Below are 12693 nucleotides of genomic sequence, written 5' to 3' on the forward strand. Positions count from 1 at the left end.
TCTTGCAACTTGAGTTGAGCAATTCTTACTGTGGAGGCCATACTAAACATCTGTAATGGGTTTGACCTCACAGGATACATCCCTTATGTAGTCTTTGTCCAGTTCACCCTCCGGGGGGTGGGGATAAAAAAAAGTATAAGAGCAAAAAGGCGAATTCAGTGCATTGAAGAGCGTTCTCCCTGGAGTAATTGTCTTGGTTGCACAAAAGCAGAGTTATCCTATTTCTAGGGCTTCTGTAAGAATCCCAGCTTAACAGCTGACCCTCTCATACAGCCTAGTTACAAAAAAGAGCTGCTCCATCATTCACACATCATTTCCTCACCTTTGGCTGAAGTAACTGGAAAGGGATCAATGACAAAGATAAAACCTGAAAAATCAGACATGTATTCCCAGAAGGCCCAGGAGTTACATTCTACTTGTATTTTAAAAGCCCTGAGAAATGTTAACTATAAGTCAATACAGACAGTGAAAGAAATACAGCTGGACTGCCCCTTGCTCCCAGGAGCAGGCAGGCGAGACAAGGGCACAATGCTCACGCAGTAAAAAGAGATCCGCAGCAAAGTTAATGCCTCTCTCAAGCTTGCAGCAGGCCACAGTGTAATTGTGAACCCGGCATGCTGTGTGAGCTGCTGTAATCTAGCTAAAATCAGTCACTTAATTCTGCATGCATCAGTGCATTTGGCACCACTGAAGACAGAGCATGGTAGTAAGCATCAAAGGAGCAACCGTTCCAGCAGCCAGCTTCTTTAAAGCCAGAGTCACAGTCCTGGAGAACTGCCCACATGCAGGTCTCATGCAAGCAAGTCAGCAGACAGAGCAGAAAGCCTGCAGACTGCAGGAGAGAGTGCATGGCAGGAGAGGGACATAGGGGATTCCCAGGCTTCCACCATCCCAGCCAAACCAGAGAACCTAACTCAAGCCTATAAGCTTGATAGTGGGCCATTATTGACAGCAGTAATAGTTTTGTTGCCCTGAGGCAGCTGCACAGTTATAGACACCCAGATGCTGCCTACTGGTCAAGGAACTGCAACTATAAGCTTTCGAACCAAAAGTAAGGAACAGACAGAAGCCTGGAGAATGCCAAGGAGAACTGCATTGGCTGCAGGCAATGGGACTGCAATGCATCCTCACTAACCACCCTATTTTGATGTAGTCCTTATAACAACCCCATTAAGGGGAGCATGGACTGTGGGACTGAACCTAGAATACAGGAGTTTTATTTAAACGGTGCAGACTGTTGCTTACAGAGACCCAAGCTGAGGGTTACAGGTCTGGCACTGTTCACTAGGGCCCTTTCCTACTCTTTCCTCCCAGCTAGAAACAGCAGTGTCAGCACAATACAGATCTGCAGCAGTGTGCTGCAGCTCCTGAGAAAGTGAAGCTCTCCTAGAGCCACGTGAGGATAAGTGTAGCATTCCCCACACAGCCTGGATGCTGACCTGTGTACTTAACAAGAGCTGTTCTTCCAGGAGCCCCACCGCTGCCCTACGACACTAAGATCAGCGAGCTGCTCCAGAGTGACCTAGCTGATAGGAGACAAATAGCAGACAACTGCATACTCAACCCCAACAGCTGTGCACAGTGCTGCCTCCATCCTGAAGCCTTCTGTCTGCAGATGAAGCAGCTGAAGGTCGAAATGCCCTGCTATAATGCTTAGTAGAGCTCACTGGCCACTTCACACACAGGATCCCTGCACGTGTTGGGAGAAGACATTAAGCCCTGTAGCACCTTTATATGGACAAACATTACTGAAGAATCTCCAGATTCCCAGCAGCACCTGCTAGAGGACCCAGATTCATTGCATTTCAAACCTCTTTGCAATCTCATCCCGAGTCCTCAGGAATTAGTCTTCAGTGTTTACAGCCCTATAGGCACCCCTCTTAAAAGGCTTCTTAGTTTTCTGCTCTTTTGTGTCACATACCTAATCAAACCTGGTAAGTTTACTCTATAGTCCCTTCTGCACCCACTCTCCCTCTTCAAGATAATTTTTAAATGAATTTTTTCCAGCATTGGCTCCTTCCTGTTTCTCTATCACTGCTGTAAATGGGTAAATGGGATTTTTCTTCTCAACATCAAGAGAAGCAAAGCAGGGCTTCCTAAGATAGTTTTCTGGCTGATTACACAGAAGTAGTGCAGTAGTCATAAGCAACAGATAAGTAGCTTTAGCACATCATAGTTTTGCTTCCTTGGGCTGTAGAACAACATAAATATGTTAATACACCCGGCTTTGCACTGCTCCTTGCCCTGCAGAGCTCCACAGCAGCCTTGACTCTCAGCTGCAAACGTGTACACACACCTTGGTGGAAAGAGTTCCTGCTCTGCCTTCCCCGAGGACCACGACTGGCACCAACGCAACAGCAACACGACACTCTTAACGCACCCTGGGCCACTGCTAAACCGCGTGAGGCCAACGGAGGTGGTGGCAGCCTCAGAGATGTCCCTCAGGGGGTGCCACGGCCATTCCAACAGCGGCACGGCCGTTGGCGGGGGGCAATAATGTGGCCCAGGCCATGGGAGCTGAAGAGGAGAGCCCATAAAGAATAGCCTTTAACTGTCTGCCTCAGCCACACTTCCCATCCAGATTGTGCCTTCTTCAAGGCATGCTCCCTCTCTGAACACACCCACTCACTGATTTTTTAAATTTTCCTTAAAAAACAAAACAAACAAACAAACAAAACCACCAACAGCAACAAAAAACCCCCACCAAACCAAAAAAACCACACTCTGGTGCTCCTTTGCATTCATGTTTAGGTAGCAAGCAAGCAGCTGGAAAAAAAACAGTCAGGTCAAAAATAAACTTTTGCAGAGGGGTTCAGGCAGGCAGTACGTAGAGAATAATTTCCTGAACCCAGAGTGTCTTCATTTGCTGGCAGCACAGAAACCATGAATTTTACACATCGCAAAAGCACACAAACTACAGTCCTAGTCAAAGGGGCAGGGACGGATGGAAGGATGAAAAGATAAACAGGAGGATGGAAGGGCAAAGAGAGGTTCAGTGGAAGCAGAGCCCTGGTCTGGTTTTGGCAGGTTCAAAAAAATTTGCTGTAGAATATTTCATATGATAACGTTAAATATGTGTGTATAGAGATATGTATTTCTTTCCTATGTGACCATTATGGAATTGTCATAATATAAAGTGTTTGTCAGTAAGTAATTCTTCTGGAGAATAATTTACAGTTATGTACATGAGTCATCTACTAAACTGCAGTTGCATCTAGACCTCCATTTCTGTGCTAGTTCATAATATTTTCATGCACTAGCACAATTTTGCTTGTATTCCTATGACTGCAGGCAAATGTTTAAATATTTTACAAATAGAAACCCATTTTGAATGAATTTTTTAAGCCAAGATGTAATGTTTCCCTTCCTATTTGCTTTGAAGAGTTTCATACAGTTAAAGAATGCCCCGGCTAGGGCTTGAACTGAGAAAGCAATGGCTCTTTCAGCTGTTACAGATACAGACAAATTCTGCACTGAATGCATGTGATCACTTCTGAGATCCTGGTTACACTGGAAACACTTAATTACAAACATATTTCCATCTTATATTCCCTTACTAGCTGCTTTCCAACTTCACAGAATTCCCAACATGCCCTCACACAAATCTGAGCAATTCAGAGGTGCAGACCATATCTGTATGAGAACCGGAGTCTTAATGAGATGCCTGAAAGGAAGGAGCCGGCTGGCAGACATTAAGCTATTTTCTGTATAGATTTTGCATCCAAGTCCTTTGCCTGATGAATGGCTACACAACTCTGAATTAGGAGTTTCCTTGAAAACACAACCCAAAACTAAAATTGACATGTAGTTTGAGAATGAAAAATATACCCTAGAAAATGGATCAAGTTGCATGTTCCTCAAACTGTACAAGGCAACAAAGCAGGAGAAGAACTGCTAAGCCAGGCCAAGTCCTGCACAATGTTTGACATAATCCAGGTAGAAACTTCTTAGAATCCACTAAAGTAAACAGAAAGGAAGCCTTTGAGACTTATAGTCTTCAGCCCTTGCATTTTCCACTCTTTCCTCAGCCCCTTGCCAGAAAGAATCCCCACTAAATAAGAGGTTGTCCTCATCCTGAAGTCCTTTGAGCACTTTCAATTCCTGGCTTTTGCAGGGACATAGAATTTTAGCAAAGCCCTTGAGGTCTCCTGTGTTCTGTGGTACTTTGCCATTCAAAAAAATTGGGTATTTAGTGCCAAAAGTGTGTGACAATGAACTGGAGTCTTTGTGGAGATGTGGTGGGAAGGAAGAGTGGGTCTTCCATCATTCTTGAAGAGCACATAGCTATAACATGTTTGCCACAACTAGAAGCAACTGGATTTGATGACCACTCAGCCACACGTTCCTAAGTTAGCATTAAGATTCACAGTATGAGAAAGGGATACACAAGTCTGCCAGTTTGCTATAGAATTCCCCTCTGGTGTCCAAAACATTCTTACTTTCAAGAACCAACTTTCACAGAATAATTTGTATTCTTTCTTTCTTTCTTATGTGCTTCATTGCAAACACTGAAATCAATCATGTCTAGAAACCATCAGACCCAAATAGGAGAGGATTATGCAACAGCATGTCATCAGTGAATCAATATTGGCTGACCAGGCCATGTACTTATCAAGGTTGCATTGGATTTCTTTAATGTCATATTGTTGCAGCTGGCCTACCTAGCAGATCCATCCATGTTGCAGTGTCTACAGCTGAGAAGATGGTTTTCCAGTCCCATAGACCAACTTAATAGTAACAACAAAAACCTGTAGAATAAACAGTATGTTATTGAGCAAAGAAGGCATTTCTAGGATTCTGCTTTACTCTTTGTACAAGTGCCCTGTTGCCCATACAGCTACATTCACTCTAGGAACACTCTACCAGTACACAGTATTATTAAGGAGCTCCTACACAGGTATAGACTCACCTCATTGCTTGATAGGCTGCAGGATGCTTGGTAGCTTTTTCCCCCATGACAAGTTTCCATTCTTCATCTGAACCACCTTTGCTCTCCATGTGTTGTGCCCAACTTCAGCAAACCCCACTGCTACAGTAGCTCCTGCTTCCTCTGGCTGGACACACATGGGTGCTGAGATACCTCATAAAATCCTCTATTCTGAAAGCACAAGAAGCTATATGCACTTGGCACACAATAACAACGTCATTCTTAACGGGAAACCAAAGAGTAGCATGTCTCTAGGGTATGATCATAGAAGTTTCAGCTTTGGCCATCAAGAAGCGGTGCTTATTGAGTGCTTATCCACTGGCTACACAGTGGGAAGTAAAACAGGACCAATTTAATAGAGTCAGGATTATTCACCACTGGGAGTATCACCTTTTACTTTTAAGTCAGGGAGTGATTAAAACTTGTCCTCCTGATTTTTTATAGCATGCCATTTATGAGATGCACTCAAGAAAAACAGTTCAGAAGATAATTATATGAAGGACAATAAGCAGAAAGTTCTATATTTATTAACAGACCTTAGTGGTGAATTGCAGAATACAAACACATCGCCTGGCAGCAAAGACCAGGCCCAGCAAGAGTTGGAAATAAGAGCCATTTCACACAGGAGTGTTATGTCCCAGGCTCAAGAGCGGTGTCAGATATTCCAGCAGTATCTTACCAAATAGAGCCACAGAGCCAAATCAGGGTGTGACATGGGAGCGAGATTGTTATTTCGAGGCAGAGTACAGGCTGGTGGCAGGCAGAAGGACTCCATGTGCCAGTCAGAACTAGTTAGCCAACTGTCTCTGCTCTTTGAGTGTGAACATGTTGCTTTTCTTCTGCTTGGACAATTTTTTGGTTTGTTTTTTGTTTTAAATAAATGCTGTCCCTAATCTAGGGTAAAGTAGCCCAATTCTCAGTGCTGCTAATAAAAGAACTCCCATTAAACACAAAATTTAATTTTTTTTAAAAAAAAAAGCAGTCACATAGGTAAAAACACAGCAAAAATTGGCTGAGGGAGAAGCCTGCTGGAGGAAATTTGGAGCAATCAGAGAACACAAACCAGGTTCCTTATCCTGCTAACCCAAAGATACATGAGGAAAATAATGAACTAGTTCCCCTGGTTAACACCTAATTAACAGTTGTATCACTATAAAGCAATTATGAACAATTGAAATGGAGAGATAGAGTCCTCATTAAAATAACACAGATGAGGAGGAAAAGATTAAAAAAATTATGACTAGTTAACACAAGCTTATTCCATTCCCCAATAAGTGAGTAGGGAACGGAAAAGCAGTCTGAGAAGAGAGTTCGGAGAAACAGTTCTCAGAATAAGACAAGTGACAAGTCCCTTTCTGCTCTATATGAGAACCCCAAGAACCAAACATTGACTTTTTATTAACAACTCTTTTCAAAACCCCTGAGCTGATTACCCTCGTCCATCTTGGGTATCAGTTGTAAAGTGAATATATAGGGATGAATAAAATTCTTACAATGACATCTGCTGCTGAAGCACAAGCACCTCTTAAAAGGTGCTTAAAAATTTGGCAGGGCCAAATTTTTGGAAGAGGTTGGGCCTCACTTTCACTGTGTCCATTGAACATTGGAAGTACTCTATAAATACCACCAAAGCCAGTGCTCCTGTAATCTATGTAGTGCCTTAGTTGAATTAACTGAGTAACTACTTAGACCATAACCAAAACCCTGTCTTTAAGGGGACGGTTTAGTCATGTGCGTAATACATTTCCATGAAGTCCTTCCTGTCTCCTAGCTTCCCACCATTTCCAGCAATACTACTCACAAAAGCAAACTCATCACTGTCTGGTGCATTACTCCAAGGGTAGAAGAGTCAGTGAGGACCCCTCTGGAGCGAGGCAGCCAGAGCAGCACAGTAAAAGACTGCTCCGGCAGAGAAGGGACCTCCCAATTAATCAGTGTTGAGAGCTATCCTGTTGTCGTGGTTTAGCCCCAGCCGGCAACTAAGCCCCACGCAGCCGCTCGCTCACTCCCCCCCGGTGGGATGGGGGAGAGAATCGGAAGAGCAAAAGTGAGAAAACTCGAGGGCTGAGATAAAGACAGTTTAATAGGTAAAGCAAAAGCCGCGCACGCAAGCAAAGCAAAGCAAGGAATTCATTCGCTACTTCCCATGGGCAGGCAGGTGTTCAGCCATCTCCAGGAAAGCAGGGCTCCATCACGCGTAACGGTTACTTGGGAAGACAAACGCCATCACTCCAAATGTCCCCCCTTCCTTCTTCTTCCCCAGTTTATATACTGAGCATGACGTCATGTGGTATGGAATAGCCCTTTGGCCAGTTGGGGTCAGCTGTCCTGGCTGTGCCCCCTCCCAGCTTCTTCTGCGCCTGGCAGAACACGGGAAGCTGAAAAGTCCTTGACCAGTGCAGCAACAACTAAAACATCTCTGTATTATAAACATTGTCTTCAGCACAAATCCAAAACATAGCCCCATACCAGCCACTATAAAGAAAATTAACTCTATCTCAACTGAAACCAGGACACCTGTTTATTATCTCTCAAGTTAAAGCAGTGGTGCAACATGTTCTGCTTTTAGCAAAATGAACAGAATTCTAGTGCTAGATTCAAAGTAAACCAGTAAAAGCATACAGACAAACCTGCTCCCATATACATCTCCTGGGAGAACAGCCAGGGTTGACTTTCATGTCATCCCAGCAAGCAGAGGCTCTCAGGAATTCAGTTTAATTTATTGTAATACCTCTGCAGCAAATGCATTGCAGCAACCCAAGCATCAAGCAAAGGCAGCTACAGCAAACCCCAATATCTCCACTCTAAGTGCACAGTCCAGTACCAGTATATCTGGAGAAGAAAATTCCCTGGTTCTGAAAGTAGTCTCTGCATACAAATCTTACTCCAGGCAGTACAGGTTAATGGTATTAAGTCACCCACCCATATGCCCTCCGACATGCTCATTACAATTTGGAAATCCCTTAGAGACTGCCTGGCCAGCTGTCCCTCCCACCCACCCTATTGCTTTTGAATTAACTGGTCATTTTCAAACCTGTTTCATGAGCCAGTGGAGGCTTCAGAGATAGGAACTCCCTCAAAAGAATTTCAGTACAAGTAATAGGACAGAGGAGAGATCCCTGAATTAATGTATTCTCCTGGGAAGGGTTTTCTATTAGACATCAGAAAATTCAGCCCTTCCTCTCCCTGGCCCCAGTCATATGGATGGAAAAGGCAGAAAGAGAGAGTCACAGCCATGCTGGAAAGCAGTCTTCAAACGTTCTGCTACTCCTGGTACAACTTGTTGAAAGTTAAGACACCTTCTGTGAGAGTGATTTCAAAGGTGCAACTTCAGCCTGCGGTTTGGGCACACAGAGGAATGAGCACACACACAAACACACATGGGCTTCTGGCAGCCAGCTACCTGCTTTGTCAGTCTGGAAGACGGGTGGGCGGGTATCACTCCACTATTGTTTCCAAGGGCTTTGCAGGCATGAACTTACAAGCTGGTGTGGTTTTTTATTTGTTTGGGGGGTTTTGTTGTTGTTGTTTTTTAAAAAACATCATCCTCCAAATAGAGCAGCTTCTGGGAGAGGTCAGGCTGACAATTTGTGTAGCAGTTACAGTGGAAAGCTGCACATGATGGAGACAAAAAAGAAAGGTGTGCTAAGCTCAGAGCGGTTTTAATTGTACATGTTTAAAAACAGCAAGGCAACATCTTGCATCAAAAGCTCTCTGTGGCTGGCAGCTGGTGCCAGCTCTGCCATTGACATCTTAAGTGTTTGGGGGCAATTACTTCTCCTTTGTGAACCTCCCTTTTTCCTATCTGTAAGATGGAAAACAGGAACCAAAAGTGGCTGTTGACACAAGCGCATGCAAGTTCCCAGTTATTAGCCCATCAGTCAAGGACTTAAGAGAGGTCAAATTTCACCTCCTTGCTGTAACATGGGCTTCTTGTAAGTGGGTCACACGGACCCCTGTTCATACTACCTCCTCTGGCACCAAAGACATCCTTGGAGTTCTATTGGGGTGTCTAAAATTGAAAGAACGATGAACGAGAAGCTACTGTAGGACTTAATCTAGGTATTGTGCCTGTCTCTTTCCACTGACTGGTAGTTAGGACTTTCCCAAGCTAATCCCTTTACCATATTGCAAGATGCTGACGACTTGAGTATATTAATGATTCAAACTAGCAGGAGTGCAGAGAGAGAAATTACTCCGTGAGAAACATAAAATTCATTAAGATTAAGATCACATGGTATTTGTTAGTGTTCCATATGTAATTTATTATAATAATCCTTAGTTCTCAGCTAATGCTTTCTTTATAAAGGCTTAATTAATATGATTATCTTTGAAATGAAGATGGGGAAAATTATAGCATAGACAGGAGGCCAGCAATAGGTTAGGGAACAGAAGTCAGATTTTATCTGGTATCTTTGCTGTGGGCTTTAACCACTAGCAAACCATAGCTGAGCCATGGACAGAACAAGCCTATTATGAATACAAACACTGTGTGTTACAGCTGGCTACACACACCTCTGGAGAAGGTCCTATTGATCTGCTGGAGAGGAAGATAGCATTTTAATAACCATTTAATTAAAACAAATTGTTTATTAACTGTTTACAAATGGAAACTTAAAGTGTGACTAAAAATAATTGAAAGAAAATATCTTTCTGTCCAATTTTAGAGCAGAGAAACATCTGTAATAAGTGCTATCAGCTAGCAAAATATAAAATAAAAAATCCAACAAAGATTATTCTCTCTTCTATTAAAGTTGTGAGGAATTTATGGTATTTTATTTGCACAGAACTTTATTGGTTTAATATGTATTAAATTGCCTGGGAATTTTACGTAAAATAGATCAAATAAAAAATCCAGCAGATGATTTCTACAGCCTTCTAGAAGTAGCACAGGGTGTACTCACTTGCAAAATGCTGTCTATCCATTGATCACAGACAAACAACATTAACCAGTCCAAAACTGGTCCTCCATGGATGGCTGGTTTGAAACTATTTGGGGTATTTCTCCTAAGCACAACAGAAACAGTTATGCATCTCAGAGAGCAGAAAGAGTTAATTCACATTGATAAAAATATTCCAAGATCCCCAGAAAATCAAACCAATTAAACCCACCAGGCCATGCATAAAATCAGCTCTGTGGCTTTGCTGCATGTGCAGTAAGTAGCAAAACAGAGGCCTAGGAAGCCAAGTTTTTTAATTGAAAGGTGTTTTACCCAGGTCTGTTTTACTTGGCGTTGTGGAAAACTAGGAGCAAGCAGAATCTTGGCTGCACAAACAACCCCAAACTGCAAGATGCTGAAGCATTCAACTAACAGAAATTTTTAACCACTCTGAAGTGATGGAAAGAGTTCACCATAGCAATGTCTGAGAACCACTTCCACTGGACCTTACAGCAGGATCCAGAACAAAGACCTTCATTTCTATAGCATAAGCTGCCTGATTCTGTAGGTCAAGCATCAGCACAGCCCATTGCAGTCAAAGGCAAATCAGAAGCAGCTGTTTATTGCCTGAATTAAAAGTCTTTTCCTGGGGAGAAGACATGCAGAAGTTTGACCAGTACCCTTTATCATTTATTAACTTCACTCATTCTCATGACCTATTTCTGTCATTCCAGACAGAACATACAGCCAGATGTAGCCTTCCCATCAATCAGTGCCAAACAAGTGGGAAAAATACTAGTCCTCTGTATCCACACCTTTTTTTTTATCATAGATCTATTGAGCTAGAGGAAATACCACACTATAAATACACAGCATATTCATCAAAATTCCCACCTTTATCATGAGTTTTTATGCTGTTAAGGAAAAAGAAAATCCTTGTTGAAAAATTTATACTGGAAGAATTTAGCATTGGAGGAAAATAGCCATGTCAGCTCACAACGGAAAGCCTGTTCAGAATGGGAGAATTTCTTGCATTGTACCCTCTCTTCACTCCAGAACTACCCAATTTAACAGCTTCCAAAACCAGCAGGGAATTTGCTGCTTTAAATTGCTTTCCATGTGCTCCTGTGGATCACTCCTACACATGCTCAGCTGAGCAAAGGTGAAACCTGTCCCAAGGGAAGGTAGCTCTAGCCTTGAAATAGGGCAATTATGCTGCAGAGTGAATGAATAGTCGCCTTTAGCAGAAGATTGAGTGAAGCTTCCCAAGAGCACCAGGGTCATTGTGTTATATCAGGTCTGCCAGTTAAAGAGGGGACAGTTTTGTTTTTAGAACATGACTTGCCCTGGTGAAGCAGTTCATGGGCTTCTGTATGAATTTGCCATGTTCTGAACATTCACCAGGCTAGAAATGTCCTCAGATGACAGAGCAGGCTGGATCCTCATGTCATAAATCAGAGAGACCCAGTGACTCTCAAAAAGTTACAGCAGTTTCAGATATGGCCCTTGTAAGATGCCCGAGGCCACTTTAATCCTGCACACAGACCAGAGTCCTGCTATAAGCACCCCAGCAGTGGCAGGTATAGGATTTCAGCCCTTCTACTTTAAACCAATAGCTGCTGGCATTCAACTTCACAAGGGAACCCCTTTGAGTGGTGGGATGTGCAGAACAAGGGAAACCCAGACAAGTAGCTCTGCTGCTATTAGGTGGACAGCTGGGGCAAGTATCTACCTCACACACTGCATATCCTTGTTTCACAGTGCTGTCTTTCAGAAGCCATAAGGGGACCACCCTTTCAAAGAACAGAGGGGGAAGGTAGGGATGAAGAGTTCAATACATCTCAATAAGTTTATTCCTTTCCTGAGCAAGCTGTCAGAAATCAATCAGCAGTCAGCAACAGCTCTAACTCTATAATTTAATCTCAGGGCTCCTTCACAGCTCATATGACAACAGAACTCTGTCCTGTGTTCTGCTGGGGACCACGTATTATTCAGAGCATTGTGACAAAAAGCAGGGGCACAGTAAAAATGGATGAGACAAAGAGTATTCTGAGTGGGAAGAAAAAGAATATATTTTTTATGTGCTGCCTAAACGAAGCCTTAGAAATAAACTCATTTTCTACATGCGAAGGTCCAAATATGGTTATATTTGAGACCCTCTGTCCCACTGCTATCTTGTTTTGATCTATAAGCGCTCACATCACTTTCCAGGAGACTGGTTCAGTAGCTTTCTTCCCATTTGGTTGGAATGAGGGAACCACGAAACGTCCCTTTGTTTAACGAGAGTGAAAGATAGAGAAGTCATGACTCGGAAACTAGACTGACTGTACATCCACACATGGGCGGTTCTACAAGTGAGTATGTATGCCAAAAAGAAAGAGGGAGCTTTGGGGCAGACTGCTAACCGAAAGAAAGGTTTGCATACAGCCACTGTGGATGAATGCAATTATATCAGGGAAGTGCTTGGTCCAACCAGCATTTTCTTCACCTAACCTAAACAATCTTTAGGATCTCAAATACTGACTAAACACTGAGCAAATCAGGAACTAGCAATCCAGGTATAGACCAACCTGAAATAAGTAAACAACTCCTGAGACCTACAGGACTCAAATTGGACAAGCTAAGTTCCCCCAACACCTGTATTTTTGTGCTGTGTTTAACAAAGGCTTACTAAATTTAAAAATGATTTTTTTTTCCCCTTCTTTCACAGAATATGTTTAAATCACTGATCATAACGTCTCTGTCAAGAAACTGGATATTTCATTTCTTATGAGCATCAGCTTAGTTTATTTTAAAAAATTAGAGCAGAAGGGCAGGTAAGACAATGTACAATAAGTGGAAGCTACCCAGCAGGTCACTGAGGCTGAGATTTTCAAAGACGCCCAT

The sequence above is a fragment of the Mycteria americana genome, chromosome 6, assembly GCF_035582795.1.
Source record: "Mycteria americana isolate JAX WOST 10 ecotype Jacksonville Zoo and Gardens chromosome 6, USCA_MyAme_1.0, whole genome shotgun sequence".
Taxonomy (NCBI): domain Eukaryota; kingdom Metazoa; phylum Chordata; class Aves; order Ciconiiformes; family Ciconiidae; genus Mycteria; species Mycteria americana.